The following is a 17,777-nucleotide window of genomic DNA, read 5'->3' on the forward strand; positions in this document are numbered from 1 at the left end:
ACAGTGGAATCTGCATTTCAGAAGTAATTTGTTAACTGTAAAATTCTTTGGGATGCCCAAAGTTGCAAAAGGCACTTGATAAATGAAGGAATATCCCGTTTAGAGTCATAGAGTCGCAGAGTCCTACGGCACAGAAACAGGCCCTTCGGCCCAAACTGGTCCATGCCAACCAAAATGCCCATCCACACTAACCCCATTTTACTGCACTTGGCCCACATTCTTCTAAACCTTTCCTATCCATGTATTTTTCCAAAAGCCTTTTAAATGTTGTTAATGTACTCGCCTCAACCACTTCCACCAGAAACTCATTCCATATGCATACCACCCTTTGTGTAAAAAAGTTGCCCCTCAGGTTCCCATGTATTCTTTCCCCTCTTATCTTAAACTGATGCCCTCTAGTCCTCAATTCCCCAAGCCTTGGAAAAAGACTAAGCGCATTCACCCTATCCATGCCTCTTATGATCTTATATACTTCTATAAGATTCACCCTCTGTCTCCTACACTCTAAAGCAAAAAGTCCTAGCTTGTTCAACCTCTCCCTATAACTCAGTCCCTTGAGACCTGGCAACATCATTTTAATTTTTTTCTGCACTCTTTCCAGTTTAAGAACATCCTTCCTATAGCAAGGTGACCAAAACTGAACACTCCAGGTGTGGCCTCACCAGTGTCCTTTACAACTGCAACATAACTTCACAACTTCTTTACTCAATGCCCTGACTGAAGAAGACCTGTGCGCTAAAAGCCTTCTTCACTGCCCTGTTGACCTGTGACTCCACTTTCAGAGAACTGTGCACCTGAACTCCAAGGTCCCTCTTCCCACTACACTCCTTAAGACCCTACCGTCCATGAAACTCCTGCATGATTTGACTTTCCAAAATATCTCGAAAAACTATTTGCCACAAAGAGGTAAAGCCATCAGGTATTCAATCCATACCATTTTCCGTGATGCTGTGAGGTTAGTTTAAGAAATGGATGTATTGAAGCCTAGAAAAAGCTTATTTTCCTAATTTGCATTCTTGAAATGATGAGCAGCATCAAGTACATAAAATTCAGAGAGAGAATAGGCTAAAATGAATCAAAGAAAGGCAATTCATTATTCAATCCAGTACCAAAATAATAGTGCATTTATGTCTTTCTGAAGGGGGTTACCTTTGAACTTGAGGTGAAGCACTTGACGTCAACAGATGCCAAGGGAGAGGGATTAGAAAAATAAATTATTGTGAAAGTAACAAACAAGCTAACAAAACAGGTAAGTGACATCAGGAGTTCTATTCTGTTCAGGTAGAATTTCAAATTGAATCATGTTAATACAAATGTGATTGGAAAATTCTAATTGTACATTTCCATGTGTGTGACTGAACAGCATCAAATTAGTGATATATTCTTTCCTAACAATGTATTGATGTTCAATAAGTATTAATACTATTCCAACTAAAGAGCCTGGTCTGTACTTCACCTTAGTCAAGTTTTACACTATCCATTTAACTCTAAAGACTCCTAACGTATACAGCTGCAAAAAACAAATGTCACCTTTTTTGGCAAATTAGGTATGGGCAACAAATGCAGTCTTGTCAGTATCGCTAACTGCCTAGAGAGAAACTTGTTAAAAATTGTGAAGAGACGTAGAATAAAAATCCTGCTCTTATTTTTCCCGTAATTATATTCCTATTCGAGTCATATCCCATGCCTAACATGGGATCCTGTAAGTAAAACCTCTGCATAGTCAATATTGTGGCAGGGCAGTGAGCTGTGATAGCATCTTTCAAGCTATCATGAGTTATGAGGAAAAGGAGTCATGCCAAGTTAATTCAAATATTTCTTTCCATCTGGCTGCTTCCACAGTAAGAATAATGTCACTAAATTATTTACTACATTATACAGCAAGGATGAGCATTCACGTGTTCTCTTTTGACTTTCTCTGGAAACTTATTGGACCTCTGCCAATTCCATAATGAGCTGAATGCTACTACAGAACTTCAGAGAAACTCAAAAATTGAATTTTTCTATCTCTTGTAGCAAGGTGCCTTACTTCAGCCAAACACCTCCAAGGCTAAGAACAGGAGTTTGCTAACATGAGGAGCTCTGAGCATGGTGTCACATTTGATTATTCCCACTACACAGCACTAACAATTGGGTGCATTACCATACAGACAAAAGTATGGGTCAGATACCGAGAGGTTATAAGGTTACATTCTACCATGATAAATTGTGAAATGAAATATAATAAATATGGTCATTTGGGGGCTGATGCAGGAAAAAAGAAATTATGATGCGCTGTCAGATGGTTGGAAAGATCCGACTGATTCATTAATGTCCTTCAGGGAACCTAGCTTTTATTTGTTTTGTGTTTATTTTTCTAGACTTGTACAAGCACGTTCATCTTTCACATGCCATACTTGATCAAACCAATCGGTCCTCTAGGCATTTATTTCTGTGTTCAGTGCCTGTGAATGGAAAACAAAATGATTATTGGTCTATTTCAAGGTCGAGATCTGGCCACGGGACAAGTTCACTGATCGAGAGCTTTTAATTGAAGGCATTTACCAGCACTTTCTAGAAAATGGAACAGTACCTAATATGGTGGAACAAGATCCATTCTGGGATTGTGTTGAGATCTTGCATCTTGGGAGGTAAAAATTAGAAAGAATGTACTGTTAAAGCATTATATTTTCATTAAGCTTCTATCGATTATTGCCTATGCAACCTTTTGCCTCAAAGGGATTTTGTTTTTACTCTGTTTCATGACAACATTGGATTTAATTCACAACAGGTTAGCTCTCAGGGACCAGTTTTCCAGAATGTTCCTTAGGACAAATTAGTAGGAATACCAAAAAAAAACTTGCATTTCACTTTAAACATGATTAAACATTCCCATGATGCTTCACAGGAGCATTACAAAACTAAATTTGACATGGTCACATAGGGAAATATTAGGAAGGGTCCCCAAAACCTTGGTCAAATAAGTAGGTTTTAAGAGATGTATTTAAAGACAATAGAGTTGTAGACAAGAGGAGCAGTTTATGGAAGGAACTCGAAAACTTAGGCTGAAGGTAGTCAAAGGCAATGATGAAGCAATTAAAATGGGGAAGAATTCTAAACAAGAATTCAGATTATAGATGTGATAACTATCTCAGAGGGGTATTATCATAATATCACATTATTTTTGAAACAACGGAGCTTGTTAACAATGTTCCAGAGCTATTCGTATTTTAATATCCAAGTGATCTTCAAATGCCCAGTGGGGGAAGGAAAACTATTCACCAGAGTGCTCACAAAGAGGAGGTTTTTGCTTTAAAAGTGGCAGTGTCAAAAACATCAGTACTAATTGATACATTTTGTAACTTGAATACTCAAAAATGACAAATTAATTCATCAGTAAAATGGTTAATGTCCATTTTGCTATCAACATGAACCATTGTAAATGTATTGCAGTGCCCATGCGTGGTTGGAAACTTTGGCATATTGCATGGCTTACGAAGACCAGGTGGAGGCTATTAACTGTCAAAGGAAAGAAGAAGCCGTTATACAGATCAGATTGCTGCCCTGCACTCCAAGTGGAAAGTAAGCTCAGAACATGACCATAAAATGTTAACACTGTTCAGTTAAATATAAATTGACCTTGGGGGGAGTACAATGTCAAATCAATTTTGCGGTGTAGGGAGAGGGACTCCATTGGGCATTGAGTGCCCAAACTATAGGCCTGTTTCCCAAATTGCAACCCACAACCAGGTTCCTAGAGTTTATTCAGCAGCCTTGGCCATGTAGCATGGGCAGCTTTGCCACTGGTAAAATAACAGTGGTGGTGACAAAAGCCTCTTCACTAGTGATTAACTCATCACTTCCAGCTCACAGCTTACCTAAGGGTAGTCAGGCTGGTAGAACTGCAGCAGAGTTGGACAGTTGATTAGGACAGCACCTCCACCATGCCATCTAATTTTACCAGATCTAGTGGATTACCAGAGATCATCTGTACAGTTGCTTAAGAGAAACATTTAAATTAAAAGCAGTCACATTCCTCTTTATCTGATATGCAGAACCAAGGCTTTGAAAGTTAAAATGACATTATGCAGACGGCAAAAATTCTTTGGACTGGTAGAAAGTATACGGCCATCTTAATTATGAAAAGGTACTTAATTGAAGCCACAACAGATTGATCTGAATTTTGCCAAGTTCTGATTTATTTAGCCAATAAATATCACATTAATTCTGCCTGCTTCTAACAGCAATCTGAGCCTCAATTTACATTTCAAAATAAACTTGAGAACAGGATTACATAAGAGTGGTATTAAAACGTAAATATTTATTACTGTAGCTACAGAAAACATGATGGATGATGTGACCATGCCGTAAGATGTTTACCCCGAGTAAAATAACTAACAACTTGATAGGAATCTGTAGCTGTTGAAATTCTCATAAATATTCACAAGTGCTATAACATTAATTGGAAAATTCATTTTACTTTGAAATTTACCACTTCATCTTGTGTTCTCACTTCAACTTTCAATCTCTGTTTTTTGATGTCAAACATCAACAAAATTTGAGACAACTTGAGAATATTTTAATACAGTTAATTTTATGCACCAACATAATTATGCATGCCACAAATTAAATAAAAACCAAAAGAACTTGGATGCTGCAAATCAGAAATGAAAACAGAAATTGCTGGAAAAACTCAGCAGACCTGGCAGCATATGTGGAGAGATATTAGAGTTAACGTTTCAGACCGAGTGACCTTTCCTCAGAACTGGACTCAAAACATTAAGTCTGATTTCTCTCCACAGATGCTTCCAGACCTGCTGAGTTTTTCCAGCAATTTAAGTTTTTGTTGCCACAAATTAACTTGGGTAGATTGAGGGTAATGATTGCACCTCAATAACCAGTCAAGTGAATCTTCACCATTTGTTACTTTGTAAATCCATTTTTAACCCTTTATAAGTGAATTGGTTTTGAATGATGTAAAATTGGACACGTTTCTCTGAAAGAGCCTAACATTTGATCGAGCTGAAAATTATTTGTTATTGGAGACAGAATGAATGCAGGCTCTGTAATATGATCAGTATCTCACATGTAGGCAATGCAAATAAGACACTAAAGGTTTTTAACTATGCACAAGCTGTGAGGCACTGCTTGCACTACAAGGATTGCAAAGTATACACAAGTATATGTGCCCCTGCAGAACAGTATAAACTTTTAAGGTTGTTGAACATGCTGAGCAATAGCACTGAGAGAGCCATTAAGTGAGAATTCCAGGAGAAAACAGACTAATGTAAGTCATCAAGCAATTTACAAAGGTCGGATTAGTAAATGATACTGAAGGAGTTTAGATGTAGAGAGGTGGGAGGAGGGTCCCTCATGTGAAGTACAGTACAAACACATCTAAGGCCTGTTGAGCTGACTGATCTATTTCATTATTGTACAATATATACAGTCCTGTGTACTCACTATGCTTGATTCTATTATATTTCATGCATTTTAGAAACCTACACGTCAGGAATATTTATTTTTCAATATAAGAATTACTCTGGCTACCTGGAGATATTCATCACACAATTGAGACTTTGTAAAAGTTCTCCAATAGTCAGGATTTCAGAGCATAACTTTTGTTAAAAAGCCCTCGCAAGTCACCCCACTCCTTTTAAAGATAACACAGTGTGGAGCTGGAGAAACACACAGGCCGGGCAGTGTCAGAGGAGCAGGAAAGCTGATGTTTTGGGTCAGGACCCTTCCATTCCTTTTAACTGGTTTTAATTGAAAAGTGTGCACTCGAGCGAAGGTGCATTTAAAAAAAGGCAACTAATATGATATATGTACATTCCCTGTTTAGCCCACTGGGAGAGGAATCTGTCATTGTTGATCCTGACGATTTGCTGGGAAAAGGCATGGACTTTCAAATGCAGATTAGTCTATGTTTAGGAGTGAAATGGATCAAAGCAGCAGAGGAGTTCAAATTGGGTGAGATATCCCAGCTTTCATCTACATACTCCAGTGACACACAAAGCATTCAAACACCTGAGGTTTTATTCTAATAAGTAGCTTACAATTAGACACAAACTTTTTCTAAGTTTTCCTCCACCTCCTGAAAATTTTGTTAAATTGTCGAAAATTGAAAACTCATTCCCTCTTTCATGAAACCCTGTCACTATTTCATTCTGATGATTTTCATGTACAAGTTATTTTGTGCTGCTTACTGATGGATGTTGTAAAACTCAATCTGAATATGCAAGAATTGCCAAACGGAATGTAAGGTGAATCAGTGAAGGTCACAGTCATTTTAAATATCTTATATACTTCTACTTGTTATTTTGTCCTTGTAATTTGCTGATCTGATTTATATTTGATGATGTACTGGATAGTTACCAGTATTTTATTCACTTGAAGACTTCACCTGACGAAGGAGCAGCGCTTTGAAAGCTTGTAATTTCAAATAAGCCTATTGGACTATAACCTGGTGTTATGTGACTTCTGATTTTGTCCACCCCAGTCCAACACTAGCACCTCCATGTCATTTACTACCTAAGCTGTGGTGTTCAGAACTTAATAGAGCACTCTATGTGGGATCCAACCAGGGTTTTGTATAGCTGCAGCTATTGAGTATTAATAATACCCCAAAAAATTCCATTTCAGCACCTCCAGCTTTGGAACTGGTTGCCAAGTACTGGTAAAAGCAGATTTGGTGACACATTTGCTTTTGTACAATAGAGGCAGGGCTGCTCTTCTTGAGATACTATGCTCCCAAGTTACCCATTTTAAAGTGGATTTATGATGAGCAGTTTTCTCTGGAATCAAAGGTTAATCAGGAACTCTCACTAGCGCCAGGCTGAGATGATGGGACAAGGACAGAGAAAGATTGGCCAGGAGTAGAAGGGGGAGGTGGTCCAAAGGGTGTAAAAATTAGTGGGCAGGAACAGGACTTCCTGTGGTCCATGGATCCAACGAAAGGGGGTTCATCATCCTTGCTTGCCACCAAGCTACACAGATACTGCTGTCAGATTGGGTTCTTGGCATGGGCCTTTCCCATATCTGGTAAAATCCCAGTAGCTCAGGGTGAGGTACTTCTTTAAGTGGGTTTTGATTGTCCAACTAAGAACCTGTAAGGGACCATGGGTAAGTGGACAACCAGAAACTCTGCACTGACGTTGTTGACTGATACCGAACTCTGATTTGCAGCAATTGTCTGCCTGTTCTTTTCATGAAACAGAGAAGTGCATAGAGTGCTGGCTGTTCTTGTGCTAGATAGAATTTTGTTAAAGACTAAAGCTCCACAGCTCTTCAGCTTTGTAGAGAGTCAATTCTGGCTTGGAATAGATCAATTCCTCAAGTTTTCCTGTGGGAATATGGTCTCTCCTTCCTTCTGGGTAAGCATATCATTTACAGTCACTGTCTTCCTACTTGGAGCAATTCAGTTGAGATCTAGAACTTATCACGCATGATAGTCTAGTGGAGCTCCAATTACATGAAAGCATTATTAACCCTAGCATTTCAAAACATTTAAACTTGGTACTTTTAGATACCTCCATATATTCAGATACCACATTCTTCTTCAATCATATTCACTTGCTACTTAACAAAATACAAAGACTGTGATGAAAATTTAACACTCATTTATTCAGATTTGAATGCAGCGAGAAATGCCAAGGGGAAAATTCAGGTGTAACATGTATCAACACAGCATGGAGTCAAAAGAATTCAAGTTCTCTATTAGTAGAAATGTGATAAAAATAGTTCAATGAAATGATGAAGAATATTTAAATCAACAATTAAAATTTGCAATTGAAGTTTTCTCTGCACCTATTTAGGCTTTACTCTTACTCTATAACCAACAATATCTGTACCATGTACTTGCAGCCCATCTGAAGATGTTAATACCAAATCTCAGCAATGTTATAACACATTATCAATATGTAGAACATTAGATTTGTCCATATTCAGTATAAATTTCCAATTTTAACATCTTATAAAGAGTTTCAGGGTGTTGTTTTTCAAATTACAATGATTTTGTTAACAAATAGCTTCTTGTGTGCGCAGGTTTATGATGTATAGCCTTCCTGCAACATTCTATACCCCTACTGTGTGGAATAATGCCAACTTTCAAATGGATTATACAATGTCTTTCACGATTCGACATGTTACTGCAGATTTCCTCAGCTATTTGAAAACACATGCAGTAGTACTGGAGCTGTGGGGTTTGCAAGGTGTGTGAATTGAACTTCAAAATTGTTACAGGCAATGAAGAAAATCTGACATAAAGATGCAATTTAATCACACGTACTGTTATTAAATCCTCAAAGCTACTACATTGTAGCTAACCAAGTGATGGAGTGTGTTTCAGCTCCTGTTGTTGCAATTTCACTCACTGTGAATTTGCATTTCTTACATCATCAGGTGGAAGAGATGTAAACACAATGTTGGTGCTTAACTTGGGGGAGGTGGCAAGGCAAATCTGTTTAGTGGTTTACTGTAAGTAGTGAATAAAGACTAGGTCAAGAGCAGTAGCTCTAGAAATCTGAAGCAAGCTACATGTCTGTGCTCTGGTTGAGAAGTTAATGCCTAAGGCAGAGACAAATGCACATGTGGTAAAATGTTTAATGAGAGTTAATATTCCATCATTAAAAATTCACATTACTTGGCTTTGTCTGTGGTAACTTTCATTCTAAAACCTTTAAGAAGATAGGCAATGCCAGCTACTCTTGAACTTGGAATAGCAAATGATTGCTATCCATGCTAAGCATTCCTCAGCACCTGGAAGAGTTATATTCAACAACGATCAATTGGCGTATTCTTCTATGGATGGATCTTCAAAATTACCTAAAATTACTTGGGAGTCTATTAGTGGCAGTCTTGACTATCCTAGTATCATGTAGGATACAACACACAAGGAAGATAATTGCCCACCATCCCAGCGCCTGCTCTTTGATTGAGCGATTATTCTCCTGCTCTTTTGTCATAGCCCTATAAAATCATTTCCCTTCAGGTATTTATCCAATTTCCTTTTGAATTTTATTTTTGATTGTAATTCTGCTCCTGCACCCTCCTTCCCCAACAAAGTATACCTCCTAACTTTTCTCAACTGATTAACTACTTCAGTCTTCACTCATACTATGTCTCTTTCCTCAGCCATCTCTCTTCCTGCCCCACATTTCCCATTCCTCCTCTCCCCTCTTCGATCCTCTCTCTCTGCCCTTTCTCAACTTCCTTTGCTCTCCTCTTCTCTCCCCCTGCTTTCCTGCACTCTTCCTCTATTCTCTTTGTCCTCACTCATCATGTTCCAATATCCCACTGCCTTCTCACTCTGATTGACCTCAAATGGCAGAGGCTTTCAATGTTGGTCTTACTTGGTCAATGCAGATTCATAAAATACTCAAGCACAGAAGAAACAGGTTTATAAAGAAATGGAAAAGCAACCCCTCTCTGTTTTACAGATGGTTGCCAAGAAATGGAAACTGAGTTTGCTCAAGTTGCGCGATCTAGTAATGGTAGTGTGCTGTTGGATTTGTGCTACAGAAATCAATGGACATCCGTGCCAGAGGTATGCTGAATCTGCTCATTACAAGATTATTCAGCACTAGAAAGATTAGCTTGTAGTTGATTCACATTTAATTATATCAATTTTCAAACATATAGACCATTCATAACTGTGTTCTGTTTCACTGCAAGAACTAATGTTTGGTGTTTGATTTAATCTACAATTATTAATATCTTTCCTTTTGATGAAGGAAACAGCTTACTTTAGCTGGAAGGAAATAATTTTGAACAAATTTCTCTCTAACACAATTCATGGCGACACAATTTAGGATCCTGAGAAGTGCCGATCCAAACTATCTGAGCAACTCAAAAAGTTGGAACAAGAAATTGAAAACCTCAGAGATGCAAACCGAGACTTAAAAAATGAAAACATCAAAATGCAGAGGAAACTAGAAAGGCTGAGAAGCTTCCCCTCAAGCCATGGTAACTAATTGTTATTACTGTGCTTTGTTGAATGTTGGATGCTTCACCCGTCATCTATTGCCAGCAAACTAACTCCCAAAGTTCTCACCAGGACTAGCTACAAATGAGGATTCCATTAAATCTACTGATGATCGATCCAGTCAAAAGTCCCCATTTCCCAGCTTGGATGCTGAGTTTGCCAAGGCCCTCAAGACATTTTACTTCAGCATGGTTGGAGTGAGAGGGAGACTAATCCACCTGAAGGAGGTCAGGCCACTGGTAAGGAACCTTTGCATCTGCCTTTCACTAGCACTATTGTTTGATAATGCAGCAGTAGAATGTATAAACTTTCTAAGTGAATTAGTAAATGGAACCCTTTTAACTTTAATTTAAACAAAATATGGGAGCCTGAACAACGTGGGCTACAGCAGGACTTGTGGTAGAATTGTGTAAGAGGTCTGATATGGCCTAACTTGACTTCAGAAGCAACTTGATGCATCTTTAATGCATGTGCTGGGCAGCAAGGCCAGATTCTTGCTAGGCAATGGTGAGTTGCCGATTTAAGGAGATTATAGCTTGTTAAATACTTTATTCAGGCTGGGGAGACGATGGTCTAGTGGTATCATCACTGGACTGTTAATCCAGAGACCCAGATAATGTTCCGGGGACCCGGGTTTGAATCCCACCACAGCAGATGGTGGAATTTGAATTCAATAAGATATTTGGAATTAAGAATCTAATGATGGCTGTGAATCCATTGTTGATTGTTGGAAAAAACATCTGGTTCACTAATATCCTTTAGGGAAGGAAATTGCCTTCCTTACTGGACCTACATGTGACTTCAGACCCACAGCAATTTGGTTGACTCTTGACTACCCTCTGGGCAATTAGGGATGGGCAATAAATGCTGCCTAGCCAGCAATGCCCTCATCCCATGAAAGAATAAAAAACAGAAAAACTTGCTTCATTAAAATTCAGATTCCCATCTTACCAAACACACTGAACAAGCTAAATGTTGAGAAAAATTGACATGGAAGTCAGAGCGAGTACCTGACCTCTATAGAGAGGTCTAGATGAGGCTATAGAGAGCCTCATGTTGCTCAATACCAAACAAGATCTCAAGGCATGATTCATGGGCACCAGTTGTGTGCATCCCTTGACCATGGACATTGGCATCACCACCCCTTACAATCCTCCTGTCACCTCTCAGATCCACTTGCAGGACCCTTGAGCAACATAAACCTGCATTTCAGGGTGCATCAGCAAAGAGAATTGAAAGGCAGCTTCAAGGACACTGCTCACACAGGGAGGTATCCAGCTCCTGCACTGGACCAGGTTGCATCTCAGAACTGCTTATTTGCTTAGCACTTGCTCACCTGGTACCTACCTGCATGCTCTCAGCATTCATGCCTTTCCTTACCTTGTCTTGCTGTGATGTACCATCATTGTTAACACATTGGCTTTTCAGTCAGAGACAAGGGCTTTCAGTACCGCCATATTGATCTGCTGTTTTGTGCAGAGAAACAGACAGACTAGTTATGATATTTGTCAGTGAGAACTTTCCTGTGTAGGAATGGGGGAGGAGAATCTTGCTACACAGCACTCCCAAGCATCAATCTGATACCGAAAGCATGTACTAGCTGCCTGCGTGGCAAACAAAATGGAAGTTTATTTACTTGAATGGCCACGTTGGAAAGTACATAGAAGCTAGTCCTCAGTCCAACCAAGGCAGGCCATTGTCAGTCAGGGGATCCCTGTACCATCAGTGATGGGCACAGTCTGCTCACAACCCAATGTCTTGGCCATAGTCATTCATCCACTTGTCCCCAGCATGGTCGGGGATATTTCTGACGACAGTCTGAGGAGTGGGCAATGGTCAGTCCTGTAGAATCAGCACCAGCATTCTGGGGAATTGTGTCTCATCAGTTTGGGTGCTGCAAACACAGGCCAATTATCTCTATAGGCTGTCTGCTGAAGTCAGTCAAATGTCTGGGGTAAATACAGTCCTAAGGGTTGTGTGTTAATTATTGAGGAAGTGTAAGGGGAACCTATAGTTGCAATGGGGGGAGTCAGTGCCAAAAGGGATTGGGGGAGTCAAGGCTGAATGGGGAAAATCGATGTGCAGATGTGGGGACAAGGCTGGTGCTGAGTGAGAATCTCAAGATGTATGGAAGGGTAAGCAAAAGATAATTGGAAGGCATGGTAGGCAATGAGAGAGTTAGGGTTAGGGTTAGGGTTAGGGTTAGGGTAAGGGTAAGGGTAGGTTATTGGCAGTAACTGGCATGCAGGCCTCCACAAGGGGTACACAGAGGAACAAAAACAGAAGTTGCTGGAAAAGCTCAGCAGGTCTGGCAGCATCTGTGGAGAAAAAATAAGAGTTAACGTTTTGGGTCCAGTAACCCTTCCTCAGAACTGAAGGTGGCTGGGAAGAAAATATATGCAGAAAATAGGGAGGGGAATGGGGCAGGGAGTGAGCAAGAGGAAAAAGGATAGATTCTGAAGAGAGAGAAGAGCAGTTAGATAGACAAAGAAGTGGCTGGGAGGGTGAATAGCTGTTAATGGGGACTGTTAGTGATTAACAATAGGTAGGTGTAATGGCAGACTATGTGATAACAAGGCCTGGTGTGTGGGGTCGGGGACTAGGACATGGGAGATTTTAGGCCCTAAAATTATTGAACTCGATATTGAGTCTGGAGGCCTGCAGGGTCCCCAAGTGGAAAATGAGGTGTTGTTCTTCCAGCTTGCGCTGACCTTCGCTGGAACACTGCAGCAAGCCTAACACAGAGAAGTTGGCCAGGGAACAGGGTGATCTGTTAAAGTGGCAGGCAACAGGTAGTTCAGGGTCTTTTTAGCGAGCAGAACGTAGATGTTCTGTGAAGTCGTCACCCAGTCTATGCTTCGTTTCGCCACTAGAGGAGATCACATTATGAGCAGCAAATGCAGTAGACTAGATTCTGGGAAGTGCAGGTGAAGTGTTGCTTCACCTGGAAGGTATGTTTGGGCCCTTGGATACTGGGAAGGTAGGAGGTAAATGGACAGGTGTTGCACCTTCGCTGGTTACAGGGGAAGGTGCCGTCGGGCTGTGGGGATGTGTTGGGGGTGAAGGAAGTGTGGACCAGGGTGTCCTGGAGAGGACAGTCCCTGCAGAAGGCAGACAAGGGAGGGGAGGGGAATATGTGTCTGGTGGTGGCATTTTGCTGGAGGTGGCGGAAATGGCTTCTGATGATCTTCTGGATGTGGATGCTGGTTGGATGGTAGGTAAGGACAAGGGGAGCCCTATTGCTGTTGTGGGAGAGAAGAGAAGGAATGAGGGTGGAAGTGTGGGAGATGGGTCAGACTTGGTTGAGGGCCCTGTCGACAACGGTGCTGGGGCATCCTCGGTTGAAGAAGAAGGTGGGCATTTTGGAGGCTCCTTTGTCGAAGTTTGCCTCATCTGAACATATGCGATGGAGATGGAGGAACTGAGGGAATGGGGTGGAGTCTTTACAGGAAGCAGGGTGTGAGGATGTATAGTCCAGGTAGCTGTGGGAGTTGGTGGGTTTATAGTGGATATTAGTGGCCAGTCTATCCCCAGAAATGGAAAAAGAGATGTCGGGGAAGGGAAGGGAGGAGTCAGAGGTAGACCAGGTGAAGGTGAGGGCAGGGTTGAAATTGGAAGTGAAAGTGATTTTTCCAGTTCTGGATGAGAGAGGGAAACAGCACTGATGATATCATCAATTTATCAGAGAAAGAGTTGTGGGTGAGGGCCACAAGGAATATTCCAAGTACCCCACGCACCCCACAAAGAGAGAGGCATAGAGCACCAGGGTGGACATCATTAAGATGTAATGTTAGGGTTCAAGAGTAGGGAGGACAGTTTGATGCGATTTCCATGTGAGGGATGGGTGGAAACAGATTGTCAGGATACTGTGAGGTAAAAAGAGACATGTGGCTCTGGAGGGGGTGAAGCTGGTGACCAAGTGGAGCTGAGCATGTCCAATTGAGCTGCATTCACTGCCACCACTTGCAATTCTTCAGATGTTAAATGCAACTGGAAAATGGCTGGTACAATGCCCAGAGTGGGTGGAGTCAGTATCAGTTTGATGGTGAAAGCATGGGATCCACATCTCTTGGATGCTGGGACTGCTGCTATTTTGAATTGCAATCATTCCTTTGTCCATTTGCAATGTATGCAGAGTGAATGTGCTTAGGCTTCAAAAGGTGACCAAAGGCTATTTGCACCATGCCATTGGTGCTTGCAAATCGAACATTGTCATCTCAATGATGCAGAAGGTAACTTAAATAGAGGTGAATTCTGGACAAAAAGCATCACCCACTTGTGAAACTTGCAAGATGGTGGGGGTGGAGGGGAGCATTGCTTTGTGATTGACAAGGGTCTGGGATGGGAAGTGGTTCGGAACACAACAGGCACTCCCCTTTTAGATGTTATATGTTGGTCACTCAGCCAGTGTGGTACCTTTACCAAGTTGGTGACCAGTGCCATGGTGGAGCAGATGACAGAGCCATTGAAAATGTGGTTCTGTCAATTGGACCAGTCTTGTGGGGGGGTCTTCTAGTATTGTAGGAACAGAGTGTGCCATGTCAGCTTGGCATGCCTTCTTCTGTGCAAATAAAGCAGGAAACAAGGAGATGTGATAGATGCTGAGGAACTGAAGGAATGGGAGCAGCCTTCTGAGGAGGAGGAGGATGAGGATGTTGGGGAGTACCCTCTTCTTGTATCTCGCAGAACTCAGCTGCATTGGGTGGTACAAGCCAATGAGGACCTGATTGACACCCGGTTCCTGTAGATGAAAACTGAGTGCAGCATTCCATCATGGGGGTGTTAGATGGCATAAAACTCAGGACAGGTAAACAATGTGATGGTTAAACAGCGACTAGGGTGAGAGAACATGATTGTATGTGTAAGGGAGTGTCAGCCATGCCTCTGTGCCATGAGCTGCATGGTCTTGTGGCTTCTTTACCAGGTTTTTGCTGGTGAGGGGCAACACAGGGCTGTCAATACTTGTCTGGGTGCATAGTGGACTTTCAAAGATGGCATTGGTGGAAGGGATGCCAGTCATTCAGCAGACATGTACTGAGTGGTGAGGTTGCCCTGGGAATGCTGAGAAAGGGCTAGAATCAGGTGAGAGGGATATCTTGGGACAGGGTAGTTCATTTTTGAGGTGAGTTAGGTAAGATATGTTAAGGATTTCACCAGGCTGCCCTTCCAAGAAAAACAATGCAACTGGCACTTAACCAAATAAAAAAGATTCAGCCTATGCTGTTGTTGCAACTAATTTCAGAAGGGTGAATAAATTCTCCTCTTACCACTCCTGAGGTCGGCATAACAGAATTTTGGATTTCAAACAAATATGTTTTCATCTTTGTTCAATATGCACTTGCCCACACATTAAAGTTGTTATACGTTGATTAAACCAGACAGATCCTTGTGAGTTCATTCAAATTAAGGAGTTATTTTATTGTAAACTTACTCAAGTAAAATATAAATCTTCATAAAATGATAAAACCCCATTTCAAGTTCCATGACATACACATACATACTTGCTTGCAATCAAACAGAACAAGATTCAGGGTGAGGGTAGGTGGAATTCAAACAAAGTCATATTTTTTAGGTGAAGGAATTATATTTTCCAGTATTGATTTCAAAGTTCCACTGGGAGTTGTGGCTGGCTGGTCTTCTGGAGACAGTCTTTGTAAACTGTAATCAGTCCTGCTGCCAGAGTAAGGCCTTTGGCACTTTAAGTTCCTTTGTTTTCAATTCTCTACCTCTGTGGTGTATTCCAAGTTGAAAGTGTCACTGGGAAATTTATATCTCTTTATGTTTTAAAAAAGTTATAGGTGTCTATGGGCATTATAACAAATCATTAGACTCTTTTGGGACTTGAGTGGGCTCTCTGGGCCTATTGAGTTTCCCTCCATCCTAAGGAAAGTCACCAGAAATGGAAGCCATAACAGAAAGCCAGCTTACTGGCTAACAGTGCTATTTTTATCACATGCATCCTTTATTAGGCCCATGGGACCTGAAAGTCAGATCCACTGAATCACAGAAGAGCATAGCACAAGAGTTGGTCATCCAGCTCAACAGGTGTGTGCCATTCTTTCCAAGAAAAAAACATCAGTGAGATCTTCTATTTCTGTTTTTCACCACATCTCATCAATTTTCATCCTTCATGTCTTCATCCAAAGCACAACTGAATTTTTTTCACCAACCACCCTATCAGGCAATGTATTCCGAATCTGACCCACTCCTTGGGAAAATGCTTTTTCTTCTCATTGCTTCTGGTTCTTTTCACTGTCACTCTAAATATGTGCCCTCTGGTAATCAATCTAGCAGCCATTGGAAACAATTTATGTTTATTCACTGTTCCCAAACCCTTAATGATGTTAAAGCAACTCTTATCTAATGAACTCTTAGCTTCTCTGCCTCAAAGGGTACAACACCAGCTCCTTGAATCTATTCATTAACTGTAAATCCTCATTTATGAAACCATTCTGGAAAATCAATTTGATACCATATCCAAAGTCTTTATATTCTTCCTAAAGGCTGGTGTACAGAATTGAACAAAATAGTCCAGCTGGGACAGATCCAGTCTTTTATGAATGTTTGGCTTCCTGGCTTTTGTACTCAATGTTTTATGAACTGTCTTGATATCATCAAAGATCAGTGCACTTTCATGTCTCTTCGTATTTGCACCCTTTTAAAATTAGAATAGTGAAATATACTATGTGGTGGCATTTATATTGTTTCTGCATTAACGTGGAACAAATTGTGAATCATGCTGTAACCCAAAAAAAAATCATATACTCTATATGACAATTTCTTCTGGTGTAATTTTCAGCAATACATCTTCTAGAATCATATGAAGAACTCCTAAGAAGGGTCTTTCATCCAAATGAGCAATAATTTATCAATGTTATGTGATTGCTTTAAATTGCTGGAACTGAGTTTCCAAAAATAAATCAAAGGTTTTCTTTCCTGTAGCAATCTGAATAATAGAGAAAATTAAATAAGCTAGGAATAAAGACATGGCTTGATTTGGGTCTGATTGTGTTCATGAAATTCATTGTACCTTTCATTAATAAGAAGGTTCTCACCTGGTGCGCTGATCAAAAAGATCTTTTTTTACAGTTAGAGATACGAGTTAGATAAGGTGAATTTTGTGCTTACCATCACAGGGAATGGATTTATTCCAATGTTGGCATAAAGAAATGGTTTTTAATATTTGGAAGATGCATTCTTTTATCTTGGGCCAACAGTGGAAACCAGACCTAAGAACATTGTATTTGTTAAAGAATCGTCTTTTATAATGGTTTTCAGGAAGAGTCATGGAAAATCGATGACAGAATTGAGTCGGCCTCCTACTGAGTCCTGAACTGTCCTGGGTTTGTTCCCTGCAATTTGCATTCCTATTGGTTTTCGTTTTTCTTAATCTCTTTCCATTTTATGTTGATGCCTAAAAGTCATCAATCTGAAATATAGGCCTAGATACATGGGAGGAGCATTTGGGTGGGAGGGCATGTGAGGAAGAAGGACTTGGGAGGGCTCAATGAGGAAAGAAAAACTCTGATTGGGAAATCTAAGCACACCTATTTCCTATACATCCTACTGTTCACAGTCACATTAGGTTTCCTGCTGAATAAACAGCCTGAATATCTACCTCTTTAGTTGGGGAAGCCAGTGGCACAAAGGAGCAGGCAGTGGGATGACCGGCAGGATGAGATCACAGCTAAGGGCATCCCGTGGTCTGGGGGCATCAAGTGTTTCCAGGGCTGGGGTTGTTGTGTAGTTCACAATAATTGTGATCATTAGGCCCATTGAGGTCAGGGAGAGAAATATCTGTTGCAGAAAAGGT

General features: G+C 40.7%; 1 pseudogene; it reads left to right on the forward strand.

Annotated features, from left to right (window-relative positions):
• The window catches only part of LOC125483712, a 75,693-nt pseudogene extending 58,403 nt beyond the window's left edge, over positions 1-17,290 (forward strand).
• The last annotated feature ends 487 nt before the right edge of the window (positions 17,291-17,777 follow it).

This window comes from Rhincodon typus, chromosome 8, assembly GCF_021869965.1.
Source record: "Rhincodon typus isolate 14 chromosome 8, sRhiTyp1.1, whole genome shotgun sequence".
NCBI lineage: Eukaryota > Metazoa > Chordata > Chondrichthyes > Orectolobiformes > Rhincodontidae > Rhincodon > Rhincodon typus.